The following is a 15,742-nucleotide window of genomic DNA, read 5'->3' as shown; positions in this document are numbered from 1 at the left end:
TTTTGAGATGCTTTTAGTATTACTGTTTTGTGACTTAAAGAACATTAAGGAAATGTTACTGTGAAACTGGACAACGTTCACAGTGTTTATTTCTGATCGCAGCGGCTGCTTCATGTCCGTTGCACCATTCAGGGAGTCCTTTTGTTGGTGCTTTCATGAGGACATGATGAGGAAGCTGGAAACTTTTGGCACATTCTCTTTAAAAGCACAGCATGTTGGTGACTGGTTAATCGATTAGACCTATGTAGCGCTTTAGATCTCAAAGAGCTATGGTGGGTGCAGCAGTTATAACTCATGAAATATGGGGTGCAACTCACAAGGAGGGGGCAGGTTTGAGTGCACATTGGCTGCAATCGAACTCTTAAGATGATGGGCTGTGTGTATCCATTATCAGCACTCAGTCTTCGCTAAGTGATCTTGTTTGTTTTGCTGTTGTGTTAATGCTTTGCAGTGCCCGTTTAACTAACAACGTGCTTTCTCTTTCCACAAACTCGATGTTTGTGTTCCTTTATTTTGAGATGCTTTTAGTTTTACTGTCAAACACACAACCACAACCACACGCACAACCACATGCACAACCACACACACGACACACACAATCACACACAACCACACACACAACTACACACACACATATCCACACACCCACACCCGCACCCACACACACAACCACACACACAACCACACACACAACCACACACACAACCACACACGACCACACACACACAACCACACACGACCACACACACAACCACACACACAACCACACACACAACCACACACCCAATAAACACAACCACACACACACAACCACACACACAAAACCACACACACAAAACCACACACAAAACCACACACAAAACCACACACACACCACACACACCCATGACCACACACACCCACAACTACACACACAACCACACACACACATAACCACACACACAACCACACACACAACCACACATCCACACACACCCACAACTGCACCCACACCCACACGCACACACACACACCCACACACACACCCACACACACACACACACAACCACACACAACCACACCAAGCATTGGCATAGCCAATAGGTCTCGCCTTTGGGACCTCATAAGTGTTTAGCCATGTAACAGTTGATGTGGTTGCACCAAGGATATTGTGCTGCATAACTAAATACTTAGAAGGTCCCAAAAGCGAGACCTATTGGCTATGCCAATGCTTGTTGTGCTTGTGGTGGCTTTCTAGTCCCCAGCCAGATCCGGTGCTAGAACCTTTTGAGGTCATCCAAGCTTCACTCTTTCATGCTTTGGGTTAAAAAAATTAGTTTAGCACTTCTATCTTACAAGGTGTGACCGAGCACTGTATAAACTGTAGGTTCATTGCACATAAAGGAAAAATTAGCTTGAACAGTCAATTCTGATGAAGTATAACATAAACAAGCATTTGCAATGCAATAGGTCTCGCATTAGGAAAGTTTGAGCTTTTTGTATTGTAAATTGACTAATTTTTTATTTATGTGTTGGTATTGAAAATATTGAAATTACTAGCTCCCTCATGTACAATGTCAATAGTTTTAACTGTTGCAAATGTAACACCTATAGCAGTGTCAAAGAGCAGTGTGGCTTGGGCTGGAGTTCCAGAACAATGCAGCATCACACAGACAAGTGTGCAGGGAGAAAGTTGTGTAAGATGCCTGCGCATGGGGCTGGACCTCAAACAGCATCACACAGCTGAGTGTGCAGGGAGAGAGCCGTGTGGATGTCTGCACATGGGGCTGGTGTTCAAAAATACTGCAGCATCACACAGCCGAGTGTGCAGGAAGAAAGAGACAAATAGATGCGTACGGAAAGGTCTGGAGTTAAGTGACACTACACCATGCCAAAACTGAGCGGGGGGGGCGCGAGTGGCTGGGATGGTGCGTGAATTTTAAGAACCTTTAAGTTTCAAAAGTCTGAGCGTGAAGGGGGAGAGCTGTTTGGAAGTCTGGACGCGGGCTGAAGTTCCCACATACAACAGCATCAGAGCTGAGTGTGCAGTCGCAGAGCGGAGTGTGGCCTTTTATTTTGGGAACTGCATCCTACCAAGTCCGAATCTGGAGAGGTAGAGCTGTGCATGTGGTGTGGGCAGGGTGATTTTCGGGAACAGCACATTATGATCACAAAATAGCAGGAGTGTGTGCGTGCTTGCAAAGCGTGACCGCTGTCTGAAGAGGGGGGTACTACAAGGCAGGCAGGTCGGTTTATAAATAACCCCATGGTAACAGCTGGCAGATGAATCTGTACAACAGCCAGGGCCGGACTGGCCGTAGCGGGCACCGGGCAATCCCCCGGTGCACCGCACGGGTGGGGGCCGTTTCTGTTACAGGGCCGTGTTTGTCGGCCCTGTAACAAAATCGGACGAAAACCGGCCCTGGCAAAGAGCTCGGCGCACCCCCGCCCCGGGGGGGGGGGGGGGGGGGGGGTGGAGGGGGGAGGAGGCTGGCCGGCTGATCACTTTGCCAGGGCTGGTTTTGGTTCCCAGTCCGGCCCTGACAACAGCTAGAGGCCCACACACCACAGAGCAGCAGTCCGATACAACTGAGTAAAATGTACATTATTTTGCTACAAGGACTACTTCTATACACTGGTTTGGCACTACAGCGCCCCATCCGGCACCTCTCATGTTACCAACCATCTATTTAACCTCATCAACGGCAAATGACAAAGTACACTTTATCAATAAGTACTGGCATTCAACAATAAATACAGCTAAATAAAGGTGTTATCACCCAGGAGACTCCGAGGATAAAGTGTAACAAACAGGAATGTCTTTCAGCTGGAATCTGGTGGAGAAGGAAGGTTTATGTCCGTATCCGGGTCCCAGGGGGCGAGATCTGTTTCACCAACAGCGTTTAAATGAGGTTCTTGAAGGCGACTGAGATTAGTTTTGGGATGAACGGAAGCATATGAATTTCCACAAGTACCCCGAATGATCTACTTCTAGCGGTGTTTAAGCAGCAAACCGAGATCCCGTTTCTGTCCACAGGTCATAAAAAGTAATGACGCGAATAGTGAAATGACAACAGCCACTATAAGGGAGAATGTATGGACGTGTGACCGGCCTAACACATTAAGCCACAAAACTACACCGACAATAAATAACAAGCGGCCGCGAAAGTGAAAGTGATCGCAATCGCGATCAGACATCAAAGCGGCCGTGTGCGGCCGCAAAAGTGAAAGTAAACGAATGCTTTCAGGCTGCCAAATGGTGCGCGCGCCCGGAGCACATGCACTGTAGTTGGCGGCCTGAAATGCATTCGTTTCCACTTCCAAATGTCCCTTACTAGAAGTCTCGCCAGAGCAGCGCTAAAGCGCTGTCTCAGGCGAGACCTAAAAAGCTAAACAGAAGTGCAGTGACGACTTGCAAGGGACATAAAACAGGCACAGATATAACAAGCATTGGCAAAGTCTATTGGTCTTGACAATCCGAGACTTATTGGCATTGTCAATGGTATTGTCTTTTAGCCATGTGTTATGGAGTGGCTATTTAGCCATAGTTTAATTAATTATTTAAAACATCCGTTATGTGCTCCAAGTTGCTACAAAGAGAGAATTCATAATTTGATTATAAAGAAGATGTGCATCCACCATCGAATAAACTGATGAAATTGGAATGAAGATATTTTACACAAAAATAGCAACGTTTCAGCATGTTTTCTGCTTAATTCAAGCCAAATCACTTGCAGCTTTCAGTCACAGGTGAACTAAAGCAAACAGGATAGGATGTCCAGTAATTTTGTGATCTCAATACTTGAGCAACGCTAGTAGACTGAACCAAACGTACAAAAGACCTGGGTGTTCCAGTGTGAACCGGGGGAGTGACCAAGTCCCAAGGGCTGGCCATGGCAGAGTCAGGCAAACCCTGGCCATATAGTGATGTCAGCATGGAAATAGAAAGGAGTGTAGTACATTATAGAAGCCTTACGAATTGCTAAAAAATGACTGAGCAGGCAACACTGTGGTAGCTTCCCTGCATTTGATCTTTCAAAATATTAAAAGTAGTGGATCGTGCTGCCTAAAAGATGTCTCGAGGAAGGACTAGAGTGTGAACCCTTTAAAAGGAAAATAAATTGCAGGCATACCCTGTTAGCTGCTGGAAGCATGTTTATTTTCAAAGCATTATCTCACACAATATCATGCTGGCTGCAGGTCTTGTTGCTGCAGCCGCTGTAAGGTAAGAGCCTCTTCTGTGCTGGAGGATATTAATGGCTGCTGAAAGAGGTGGGGAAGGTGTAGGGGTGGGGTGGGAGGAGAGCGAAAACAGTTTCTGGGGACCGTAAACTTTGGAAATCATAACATTTAACGGCAGGCCCTGAAGCCCTCAGGGTATTAAGAGCAAGGCTGAATGCACAGCAAATGTGACGAGATAAAAACAAGATTTCCAGGCCTGTTTACAGAAACGGAGCGGAGCTCAGAGTGAGTGAAAACAGGACCAATAATATGAATTGCTTTTGAACAAAGAAAAAGGTAGTTCCTAATACAGATGCTAAAATGGTGGCCAATGGATTGATCTAGTACTTGGTCCTTGATTTCAGGGAGGGCTAAACACAGAAAGAGGCATGACAAATGCATGTCATGGACAAATTGGGAAAAAGAATAGGAGAGTGACGATGGAGCCAGCAAATGGGAAGACTATGGGCAGGCTGAAGCACACAAAGTATATACAACATGTCTCAAAGAGACAGTGCAATCTCTATCTAGCCTAGACTTAAAAAAAGAAAAGACATTTAAATATATATGCAAACTGTAGTCAAAGGCCGTCATCAAGTAATGTTCACAAACAAAGTGTTGTACATCAGCAGGGATAAAAACAAAATACAAGTTATCTATAGACTGGAAAGAACTCCTCAGCAAAGCATGTTGAACACACACTTGTTAGAATGAGATTGACTAGCTAGAGTTTAGTAAATTATCCTATGAGTTGGATTTGAAAATGTGGAGTGATGGAGTAAGAATGATCTTGCCATAGCACAAACCAAGAAGAACAGTTGTAGACTAAGTGCGACTGATAAGTGTTGCCACCTCATTTTCGTGAAAGAGCCGTGGGACAGCGCTTAGTGGGCATATTAAAAAATAAAAGAGTTTGCAAAGTCATTAGGTTTAACCTTTAGCACCTAATGTCTTTGCCAAAGGCTTTTGGCTATGCCCTGGAGCACTAGCATGATGCTGTGCAGCATGGCCAAAAGTGAAAACCAAAAAAGGTGCAATGACGCAGTCCTGTTATATTGTAGGCATGCGCTTATATGATGATGTATGCCCAGATGTGTGATTATGCATGTGCTCCAACAAAATGACACAGGTGCCATTTATTTTTTTACCAATCAAAGATGGATCATCAAATTAAAAAAATAAAAAATAAATTGTGTGAAAGTGACATCAAAGAGCGGCATGGTACAGATTAGAAAGTAATGTGTTTTCCCCAGTCTTTCATTATAATAATGTTGCTAAAAATGGTTTTATGGGTGGAAATTAATTTGTATTATTAAAGTCAACCCTAACCAATGTGTTATGTTCTGAATCCTGGGTTTGTGCTTCTCCAGACCAAGCACTCTTAAAAAGTGCCTACCAGTATTGATGGCGTGTGAATCCTACACCTTGTAGTCTCCTTTACCTTATATGAAATTTTCTATACACTGAGGAACTCTGGGGTGCTAGAAAACAAATAAAATACATGTCAGAGGAGGGCAATGGAGATATGGGAGGCTCTGTAGGGGGGGGATAGTGAGGGAATCATTAAAGAGCCCCAATAAAGATTGTGGTATCCTGATGCACAGTAAGGGCATCATTCTTTAAAAGCTAATACAATTGAATATATAATGACAAATGTGTTGTAGAATGCACCATTTGTACTACTTTTTCTTGAGTCGGAATCTTCCCCCCAAAAAACTTTTGTAATCGTCAGGCTCACTTTCTGAACTATCAATGCACCGTAAGGGAGAAGGGACATCTTAATGATTTAGGGGCCCTGAGCCAAACCTATTTTGGGGGGCCCTTTTCAGAACAGCTTTGAATTTGATCCAATTTCGCCTCTTTCATGGCCTCTTTGGCCATATCACTGACAGGGCACAGGCACACTGGTCTAAATTCTAATTGTATTTACAACTAATATTCTGGGATAGTGATGTATTTTCAATGTTGTAACACAGCTGTAGCTCACTTATATTATTGAAAATAATCTCTGTGACCCCCTCCCATTTCTCATATGCGAGGTCCTGTTTGGTTCCAAAATAAACGTTTTTATGACTGTGGCATGAAACCTAAGCACAGCATTTCTCAGCAAAATGTCTGTAATGGACTCCGACACATCGCCCACAGTTAAAAAGAATTTTTTTTAAGGAAAACTGCATTTAAAATAACTGTTTAAAAATTATTCAAGTTCATCACGTTAAGATTCTCTGCAGAAGAGAGCTGGTTCTATCGGGGGGGCTCTCTCAATAGATGAGAGAGGCCCCATTACTCCAAGAAACAGGGTTCCTTATACAGTAAGTGTATCAACAGAAAAAATCTCTTGGAGGAATCAACACATTCAGGTATATCACACTTCACTTTCTTCACGATCAAACACTCCTCAATGCCAGTATTAAAGGGACCCAAAAGGCAATTATAAAAAAAATCGTTTAATGAAACATTCAATAAAAACTAAGTATACAGTTATAAAAAATGTATATGTTTGAAAACAATCTTGGCTTCTGATAAAAAAATATTGCACATATATCACAGAACTGTTATATCGAGAGAGACAACAACCAAGACAAATTTTTCATTAAAAAAGTGTTAATTTGAAAGACTCAACAAAGCAAGAACATCTAGGGATTAGTCCACTTTTAATTTATTGTTCTTCAAATTTAACAAAAAAACATGCGGGGTGTCGACGCGTTTCGGTGGATTAACAGTGTAGAACCATCTTCTTCAGGACAACAATTATTCAGTAGCGGCCCGTGGAGGGAGTTCCGTGAGGTGGGGCGGGGTAGGGGCTGGGTGGGGGGTAGTAAACTCCGGCTCACGGCCGACCGGAGTAATGTAGAGAAAAAAATAAATAAAACGAATTTCATTGCGCGCGCTGAAACGCCAAATGCGTTCCAGCGGGCGCAATGAAATTCTGTTTTTTTCCTTTACATTACTCCGGTCGGCCGTGAGCTGGAGTTTACTACCCTGCACCCTGTCCCTCGCCCACCCCGCCTCACTGCCCCATGGAACTCCCTCTACGAGCCGCTACTGCAATTATTATATCCCTCAAAACGAATTCTCAGTGTTCGCCTATATCTTATTAAGGTGAGGCACACTGATGCCGACAAAAGCTGGTCGTTGCAGATCAATCCTTAATTTTTTATGTCAAACTTTTTTATTTTGTTGCTCCCATAGATGTTAGGGGCCTACACGTCGAGATGCCAATGTTGCTAGATCTCACGTGATAATTACGTGAATGTTACATAGGCATACTGCCCTTCGCTCCTGTACTAGAGAGTGTGATTCCTGTGGGTATGAGTAGATCCTAACCATGATGAACAAGTTGTTGTTTGGTCCGAAATTATTTGAAAGAGCCTTTATAAAATGTTCAACGTCCAAGTTCCAGGACGTGGTAGTGGGGACTAAACAGCCCTCCAAATCTCTCAAGGTACCGACAACCACACCTATAGCATTTCCATCGTTTATGGTGTTTTCCAGTTATCCGTGATTTAATCGTCCCACGTCCTCCTTCAATTCCACACTAGAGATTATATGAATTTTACATAATTGGGTTTTATTGAAAGTTTCATGAAACGATTTTCTATCATTTCCTTTTGGGTCCCTTTAAGACTGGCATTGAGGAGTGTTTGATTGTGAAGAAAGAGGAGTGTGATATACCTGAATGAGTTGATTCCTCCAAGAGATGTTTTCTGTTGATACTCTATCAGGGGAGCCCCTGAATGTCTGGGGCCCCGGGCCAGAGACCACTTTGCCCATGCCTTAAAACGCCTCTGGTCTGACTAAATTTGCCTGGGCTGCTTTGGGGTCCCAGTCCGGCCCTGGACTCATGGCGGTGTTAGGTCTCACAGAAGATGGAGTTGGGGTTGCTTGGCCCGAGGCAACGATGTGTACAATTTTTGGAATGCTAAAATATTGCAAAATATATATTGAAATTTGGGTTTAGAGAGAATGTAAAGGCTCTCAGAGCCTCCAGTCACCTCCACGGTGTTTGTTGATCTGTGACCCGACACTCACCTGTGCGTCTAGTTCACAGCGAGAGAAAAGCATGTTCCCGAATCATTCGTAAACAGCCCATGTAATACGATGCTGGCCTATCTGGAGTCTGCGGATAATCCCTGGCTCAGCCCACGAGGTCCCAGCGCTTTGAATATTATATCTCAATGTTCGCTGCCACCGTCGTGACCAGCACACCGGGGCACAGAGGCCTCCGGCGCCGTATACTGAGGGCGACCTAGCGCCTGCTCGATGTTTCTGGGCGCACAGAGCCGCTTCAACATGCAACGGGGAGCAGAGCGCACGAAGCACAGAGCCCAATAACAACGCACTGGTGAGATCAGGGCAGGCGTCTCCGGGCGTTTGTGCAACACATCAGCTCCTCTCGCAGCGCACGAGTGAGATCAGGCTATTTGTGCAACACACCAGGAACACGCGAGCCCCCTCGAAGCGCACCGGTGAGAGCGGGGCATTTGTGCAACACACCAGGAACACTCGAGACCCCTCGCAGCGCACCGGTGACATCAGGGCATTTGTGCAACACACTTGGAAGACAGAGCCCCCTCGCAGCGCACCGGTGAGATCAGGGCATTTGTGCAACACACCAGGAACACACGAGCCCCCTCGCAGCGCACCGGTGACATCAGGGCATTTGTGCAACACACCAGGAACGCACGAGACCCCTCGCAGCGCACCGGTGACATCAGGGCATTTGTGCAACACAGTTGGAAGACAGAGCTCCCTCGCAGCGCACCGGTGAGATCAGGGCATTTGTGCAACACACCAGGAACACACGAGCACCCTCGCAGCGCACCGGTGAGATCAGGGCATTTGTGCAACACACCAGGAACACACGAGCACCCTCGCAGCGCACCGGTGAGATCAGGGCATTTGTGCAACACACCAGGAAGACACGAGCACCCTCGCAGCGCACCGGTGAGATCAGGGCATTTGTGCAACACACCAGGAACACTCGAGACTCCTCGCAGCGCACCGGTGACATCAGGGCATTTGTGCAACACACTTGGAAGACAGAGCCCCTTCGCAGCGCACCGGTGAGATCAGGGCATTTGTGCAACACAGCAGGAACACACGAGCCCCCTCGCAGTGCACAACGGAGCTCCTGGCATCTGTGCAACACAGCAGGGAGCATAGAACCTCTTGGTGGGGCACCGTGGTGGGGATCGGGGCATTTGTCTTACACACACAGGGGAGTAAAATCTCTACATATACCCACATGCAGAGTGCGGAGGTCTGGCAGCGTCCAGCCTCTGTATGAGACCGAGGGGAGCAAAAGGGAGCCCGAGCCTTAGAAAAGCGCACGGTTCTAGAGGGCGAGCCTTGGATGGGCAGAGCTCCGCGCAGCGCAGCTGAGAGCACAGCGCCCATGACGGCACATGCATGGCTTTAAGTGGGCCGGGTCCTGCCGGTGCTAAACAGCAGGTGCTGCGACGATCACGGATTTCCTATAGGGCTCTCCAGTTTTGCCCTCACCCTATATGAAAAAATAAATATTAGTTCTGCAGCAGTGCCACCCTTTGATGTAACTTCGAAGAGACTTGTTATAGTTCTTTCTTAGTCTCATCATTTCAGAACTGAAGCATTTCCAAAGTCCTATACAACAAATCCATAGTTGTTGCTTATTTATCTTATGCACCTAACCATTGACAAAGCCAATAGTCCTGGCTTGTTGTAGGTGTAATTACTTGCATAATATATCTGGAAGCAGTGACAGTAGCAGCCAAATACCAGTCAGGCGGCACACTATGCTAAGTAAGCACAGATTTTCTGTTTACGTGATTTTAAGCCACACCCTTAATGACACTGACCACGCCCGTTTAGGAGACCCCCACACCCCAGTTTTTTCATCCCACTTAAAGCCCTGGGCATACATACCACTGAACCCTTTAGCCGTGCACTGGAGAGCACAAAGTCTGCAGAGCATAGAGGGGAGTATCGTCTCTGGGCGCCCCAGCAGCGAGGGAAGGCTTCACAGAAGCGCTCCCAGGAGCACAGTGCTACTCTAGCCAATGAAGAACCCCGGGTGTAGCTTCTGGGGCCCCTGACAACATACCCGAGCACCAGGGCCTCACACCAGGGAGCACAGACCTATTGTGGCACTCTGGCCAGGGTGAGCATTGGTGCAGCTCACGGAAGCGCCTCTGAACGGCGTATCTGGGGGCCTCGAGGCACCGCTGCGTCACGAGCCTCTCAGAGCAGCGCAGCGGGAGCACAGAGCTCCGCGATGCAGGGGGTTGCAGAAATATTGTAGCACCTCGGTCAGCGCACAGCCTTGGTGCAAGTCTCCGGATCGCCGGAACAGCACCCGGAGCATTGTCACCTTGAAGAGCAGGCAGGGGTCGCAGTGCAGGGTGTGGAGATCCGAGCAGCTCACAGGGGAGGAGTGAACTGTAGAGCACATAGAACGCTCCCCCCGATCGCCAAGAATCGAAGGCAGTGGGCTGCACCAGGAAACACAAACTGTGTATAGCTTTCTTAAGAAGCACGGACACCCGGCGTAGTACACCGAGGCGCACTAAAGAACACGCATCCTCTACGCAGCGCACTCGGGCGTACGGTGTCACCGAGCAGCGCCACAGGGGTCTGCCCAGCGCACGGGGGTCACAGAAGCAGCGAGCAGCACTCTGGGAGCACAGACTCGATCACACGGTCACAAGAGGGAGCACAGAGCGTCTCCGGCTCAGCAAGAGGTGAGAGCCTTTACTGAAGTCCGGGGAGCACACCGCCTCCGTGCAACACCGCAAGGTAAACTGGAACATAAACAATGACCCCAGTGGCCCAAGAAGGGAAGAAAGAGAGAGCGACGGTAAAGTGTGAGATAGACGAGGAAAGCGATGTAGAGAGGGGGTGCAAAGGCGCGACGTCAGAGGTGTAAAATAAAGAAGTTTAGGGCATATGTACATATTAATACAATGTTGGTTAGGACTAAAATACCACAATAATTCGGCGAATAGGAAAATAGGAGAAGGCATGAGCTGTCAGGTGCAGCAGAAACATCCATCATTCTTGCCCATTTGACCACAATATTTGGTGTACCAAAAATAGCAAACGTCCAGGTACCCTAGGACACTCGAACTCGCCTCCTTCCCTTAAGCGGATATGCACGTTAAAAAACAGAACGCCTGTTTCTTTCTAGTAATGACGGAAGGACACCTTTTGGGATCAGATTTAAGAACCAAACAATGTTTTCCACCTGTCTTATTTTGAACTTCTCTGCGAGCCTTGTTCTCACTTCGGCTCTCCTGCATTTTGTAAATTGCCTTTTGAAACGGGAAATTACGTCAGAGGTGAACAGGAAGTGCAGATCATAACAGCAGTAAAAGTGCAAATTGAAGGCAGCATTTCTTTAATTAGTTGCTAAATAGTACAACAATTACCGAGCCGGGTGTGAGAACACTCTACACACATAGCAGCATTTGGTTTGATGTCAACAGCGATAAATCGAGGTAGATCTGAATGCGACAGTGAATAATAATGGTAGATAATACGAAGAGTGTCCTATTTTAAATTGTAAGTGTGCAAAACACATTTTTATGTATTTAGCAACAGCATCATAGCATATTGACCAGAAATGTTGTACCGAAAACCTAAACTGGTCAAGAAAGTTTGGGGTTTGTTTGCATGATAAAATAGGTGATTATCAGAGTGCGATTGGCATGGGTGATATGTAGGTGAAGAATATTACCCCATCACCCAAAGTAGGCATCTAGGCAATGGATTGTATGTTATCTACAGATGTTCACTACAGCAGGTTTGTATCTCGTTGTGATAGAAGTCCCCTCAGTGTAGTTTTAAAGTCCTTGAGTGAGTCTGAGACCCAGTGATGAATGGGAAAATGTTTTTTTTGTCTAAGTTTTTATTGGGATTTATACAACAAACAGTACAATATTGGCATACTGTAAGAACACTTCACAATGTCGATGTAAAATGACAAAGAGCCTAGCTCCTCCTCCCCTCCCCGCAGCCTCAATAACTTTGCCTAATGCTGGATTTAACACCACGTAACAAACCATGTGCGTTGTAGAAGGCATAAAGATGGTACATTCTCCTCATTAAAGATAATACTGTGGAACCCTCTTTGTCCCTTTCCTCAGTTAAACATCATGCGCTCTCTAACTCCATTCTACCACCATGCTCAAGAGGGTAGGTTATCCGGGGTCCAGTAGCTCTGAGAGCATTGCCACCCATGCTTGTAAGTCATTTGCAAGTTTATTCTCCCTGCACGTTTTACGCATGTGCAACTCCTTCGCGTTCGCCCACTCAGCCATATCACTCATCCATTCTGCGATCACCGGAGCTACTGTGGCCATCCATCGAATGGCAATCCTGGGTTTGACCAGTTCGAGGCCCAGAGGAGGGACTTTGTTGTATCTTGACTCCAATGTTATTCTTGCTCTCTCTGTGGAGCCTTGTGAGGATGTCATTCTACAGGATGTTGGGAGTCAAATCTTCACAGTTGGCTGGGCTGAGCAGCATGCTGGCTGCTCCTGGTGGGGTCTTGATATGGACTAGATCTGGTCTATTGTACCCTCTTGAATAAAACTACCTGAAACCCATCTTGTGTACCCGACTCAATCATTACAAGCTTTTGGCGACGATCCTGAAGCGAACCTGCATCTATCACCTACCTCATCAATCCTCAAGCTACGTCAAGGTACATATTAACTCAAGTCAACCTAAGGCAACTGACATCTTTGACCCCACCAGTGACCTATACATCGGTCGCCCCCAGCAGTCTGCCAGTTCGTGTTCCTGTGCTTTTGGGGAAGTGCTACTTAGGAGCTGCCCATCGACTCAATCACTACAGACTTCCTACTCAGTTTCTTCTTTTCCTTTATTGTAATCCGTCCTAACAGACATTGCCCTATATCACTGGGACTGGACCAACCAGTGGTTGCTTTCCGGGACTTCAATACCGCCTCCCAATATTCATCTATTTTAGGCATCCCCACATCATGTGCATAAAATCCACATCCACCCCGGTGCAGCGGGGGCAGGAGGAGGGTTGCGTGTACTAAATTACATGCAAAGCACTAGGGGTGAGAATTCATTTGAACCTCAAATTAAAAGAGGTGGTCATCACCCCCTCGTGAATTCCCTCCCATTTCTGGTCGTAAATGGCGCCTCCAACACTTCATGCCATTTGGCTTGTAGCGGTAGTTCTGCCAGAGGCAAGTTCTCTCTCAATGCCCTTTAAATGTGTGAACTCAATTCTCGACCCACTGCCAAATTCAACAGAGTTACCAATGTCAGAGGGGAGGTGCTCTGGGAAAGAGTGCCATATTCCACAGGCCGTTGCGGCTATTTTTACAAATTGTAGGAATTAACCTGTTCCGAATCGGAATTATTCTGTGGCGTCTGTCAGTGATAAAGCAACCATTGGAGTATATGTCCCGCAAGGTCTCACAGCCACCCCCTCACCACCCATCTATCATCATCGACTGCACGATAAGCGAGAATGGGCGTAGTGCCCAAATATTCATGTCCGATGCAAATAGGGGCCTAGGCAATACCAGTCGGACCGCTCTCTCTCTCGTCCTGCAAACCTGTCTGACCTCGTTGGGCATGGAAGCCGGAACCTTCGCACCTATCATTAATAGTTCCAGCAATGGAATGTCGTTACAAGTACCCCTCAGCAATCTGGATTCACAATTCTCAAGGTTGTCCATCCAATCCAACGCTGTATTTCAGCTGCAAGATCGTAGAGCTCCAGGTTTGGTAACTTGAGACCTCCCTCACTCCATGTACGCTTAAGAGTAGACAGACTAACCCATTTCCTCCCTGAGTCCCACAGAAGTTTGACTATTAATGTATCCATTTCCACAAAGTATTTTCTAGGTATCTCAAAGAGGGTCCTCTGGATAATAAAATATAAAGGCATCAGGGCAAGATTATCATTTTTTGATTTCAAAGTATTTTATTGATTTTATAAACAAGACATCAGCGTCTCTGTACAAGGTTAGCCTCTCGAGGTTTGTGCAACATGTTTGAACCATATGCTTAGCTAACCCCATCTGGTGTGGTTTAGTGAGAGCGAGAAAAGAAACAGATGTAAGAAGAAAGCAGAAGGGAAAGGAATGAAAGAAGGGTACAAGGCAGGTTCTGTGATTGTGAGGTGTGTGGGCCCGTGGTCAGCCGCCACGCCCCTTGCTTGCGAGTTAGGGAGACACGTCGGTCAACCCGCTCCGTAGGGCCTTAGTGATTGCTCCTTTATGTTATTTTTACCATACTTAACAAGATTATCATTTTAACTAATGCCAGTTTCCCCCCATCAAAGATAAGTGGAGGGTGTTCCAGAATTTTACTGATGGTTTTAGCGCTTACAGTACCCTACCTATATTTGCAGCCTCAAACTCCGGTGCACCATGTTTGAGTCTGATCCTCAAATACTTGACAATGTTCATTTCCCAGGGAAGATCTTATTGAGGAAGGGTCTTTTTGCAGCCAGGCAGCCAATTCGTTTGGATTTGGAGCAGTTAACATGCAATCCAGGCACCTCGCCAAATTTGACTAGGACTACTAGCGTAATGGGAACTGAGTATATAGGCTGGCGTATATGGAGTAAGCGTCATCAGCATAGAGGGAGACCACTTGTGTATTCTCCCCAATCTCGATTCCCCAGCCTCACAGCACATCCCAGAGGTGGCAAACCACTGGGTCGGCTCCTTTACTAGCGCAAATAGCCGGGGTGATAGACGTCAGCCTTGTCTGGTTCCTTAGTGTCGGGAGAACCACTGTGACACCATCCCACCCACTCTCACTGTCTGGTCGGTCTATAATAGTTGCACCCAATTTTAGATAACGCTCACCAAGGCCTACCTTCCGCAAGATCCTCCACAAGTACTTCTACGACAGGGAATCAAAAGCTTATTCGATGTCGAGAAGCGCTGGTGCAAATTTGCCTTCTCTGAGAATGGGTGCACGTATGACCAAAAAAAGCCTTCTCAAATTGCATAGGGTATTCCTGCGCGGCATAAATCTGTGTTGGTCCTCATGGGCCAATGGATGGGAAGATATTCCAATAAAGTGTGCCTAGAAGGGGAAAAGTTTGAGGATTGAAAGAAGCACAAGGTGGCTTAGGAGAAGTTAGAAGATTATGATTGGCAGATCGAAGGTTAACCGATAGCGAGTAGTGTGTTGGATGTCTGCAACATAGCCGTGGCCTGATTGTTTATTATTTTTTGTATACCACTATTAGTAAATTATATACAGTTCTGTTTTTAGGTCTCACCTATGACACCGCGTGTGCTGCATGCATTCTTGTTGGCAAGAGATATTGTACACAACAAGAGGCTTGCAGTCCACCCATTGGTTAACATTTGTTGGATTCATTGTCACTCTTATTTGCTGCCTTCTAGTTGGTCAGCGTGTGCTGGCTTCATTACCTTTTCTTTCAGCTGGAGCATGGACCAATTAATGATTGCTTCAGCTTGGTCACTGTCCTTCTGCTGATCGCGCTGTGATTTATGCACTTCTTTTATTTTTTAGTCTTCACTGTTGTCCTTCTTGA

At 46.4% G+C, this 15,742-nt stretch overlaps 1 protein-coding gene across 1 annotated transcript in view; it reads left to right on the top strand.

Annotated features, from left to right (window-relative positions):
• The first annotated feature begins 10,594 nt into the window (after nucleotides 1-10,594).
• Nucleotides 10,595-15,742, top strand: part of LOC146856222 (transforming growth factor beta receptor type 3-like) — a 129,932-nt gene continuing 124,784 nt past the window's right edge. Inside the window, exon 1 of the mRNA XM_085654283.1 lies at nucleotides 10,595-10,977. The gene's annotated coding sequence lies outside the window, so the exon portion shown is untranslated. The remainder of the gene's footprint in view (nucleotides 10,978-15,742) is intronic.

The sequence above is a fragment of the Triturus cristatus genome, chromosome 4_1 (genome assembly GCF_964204655.1).
Source record: "Triturus cristatus chromosome 4_1, aTriCri1.1, whole genome shotgun sequence".
NCBI lineage: Eukaryota > Metazoa > Chordata > Amphibia > Caudata > Salamandridae > Triturus > Triturus cristatus.
The sequence above is the reverse complement of the archived record's forward strand: the minus strand, read 5'-3'. Positions and strand labels throughout refer to the sequence as shown.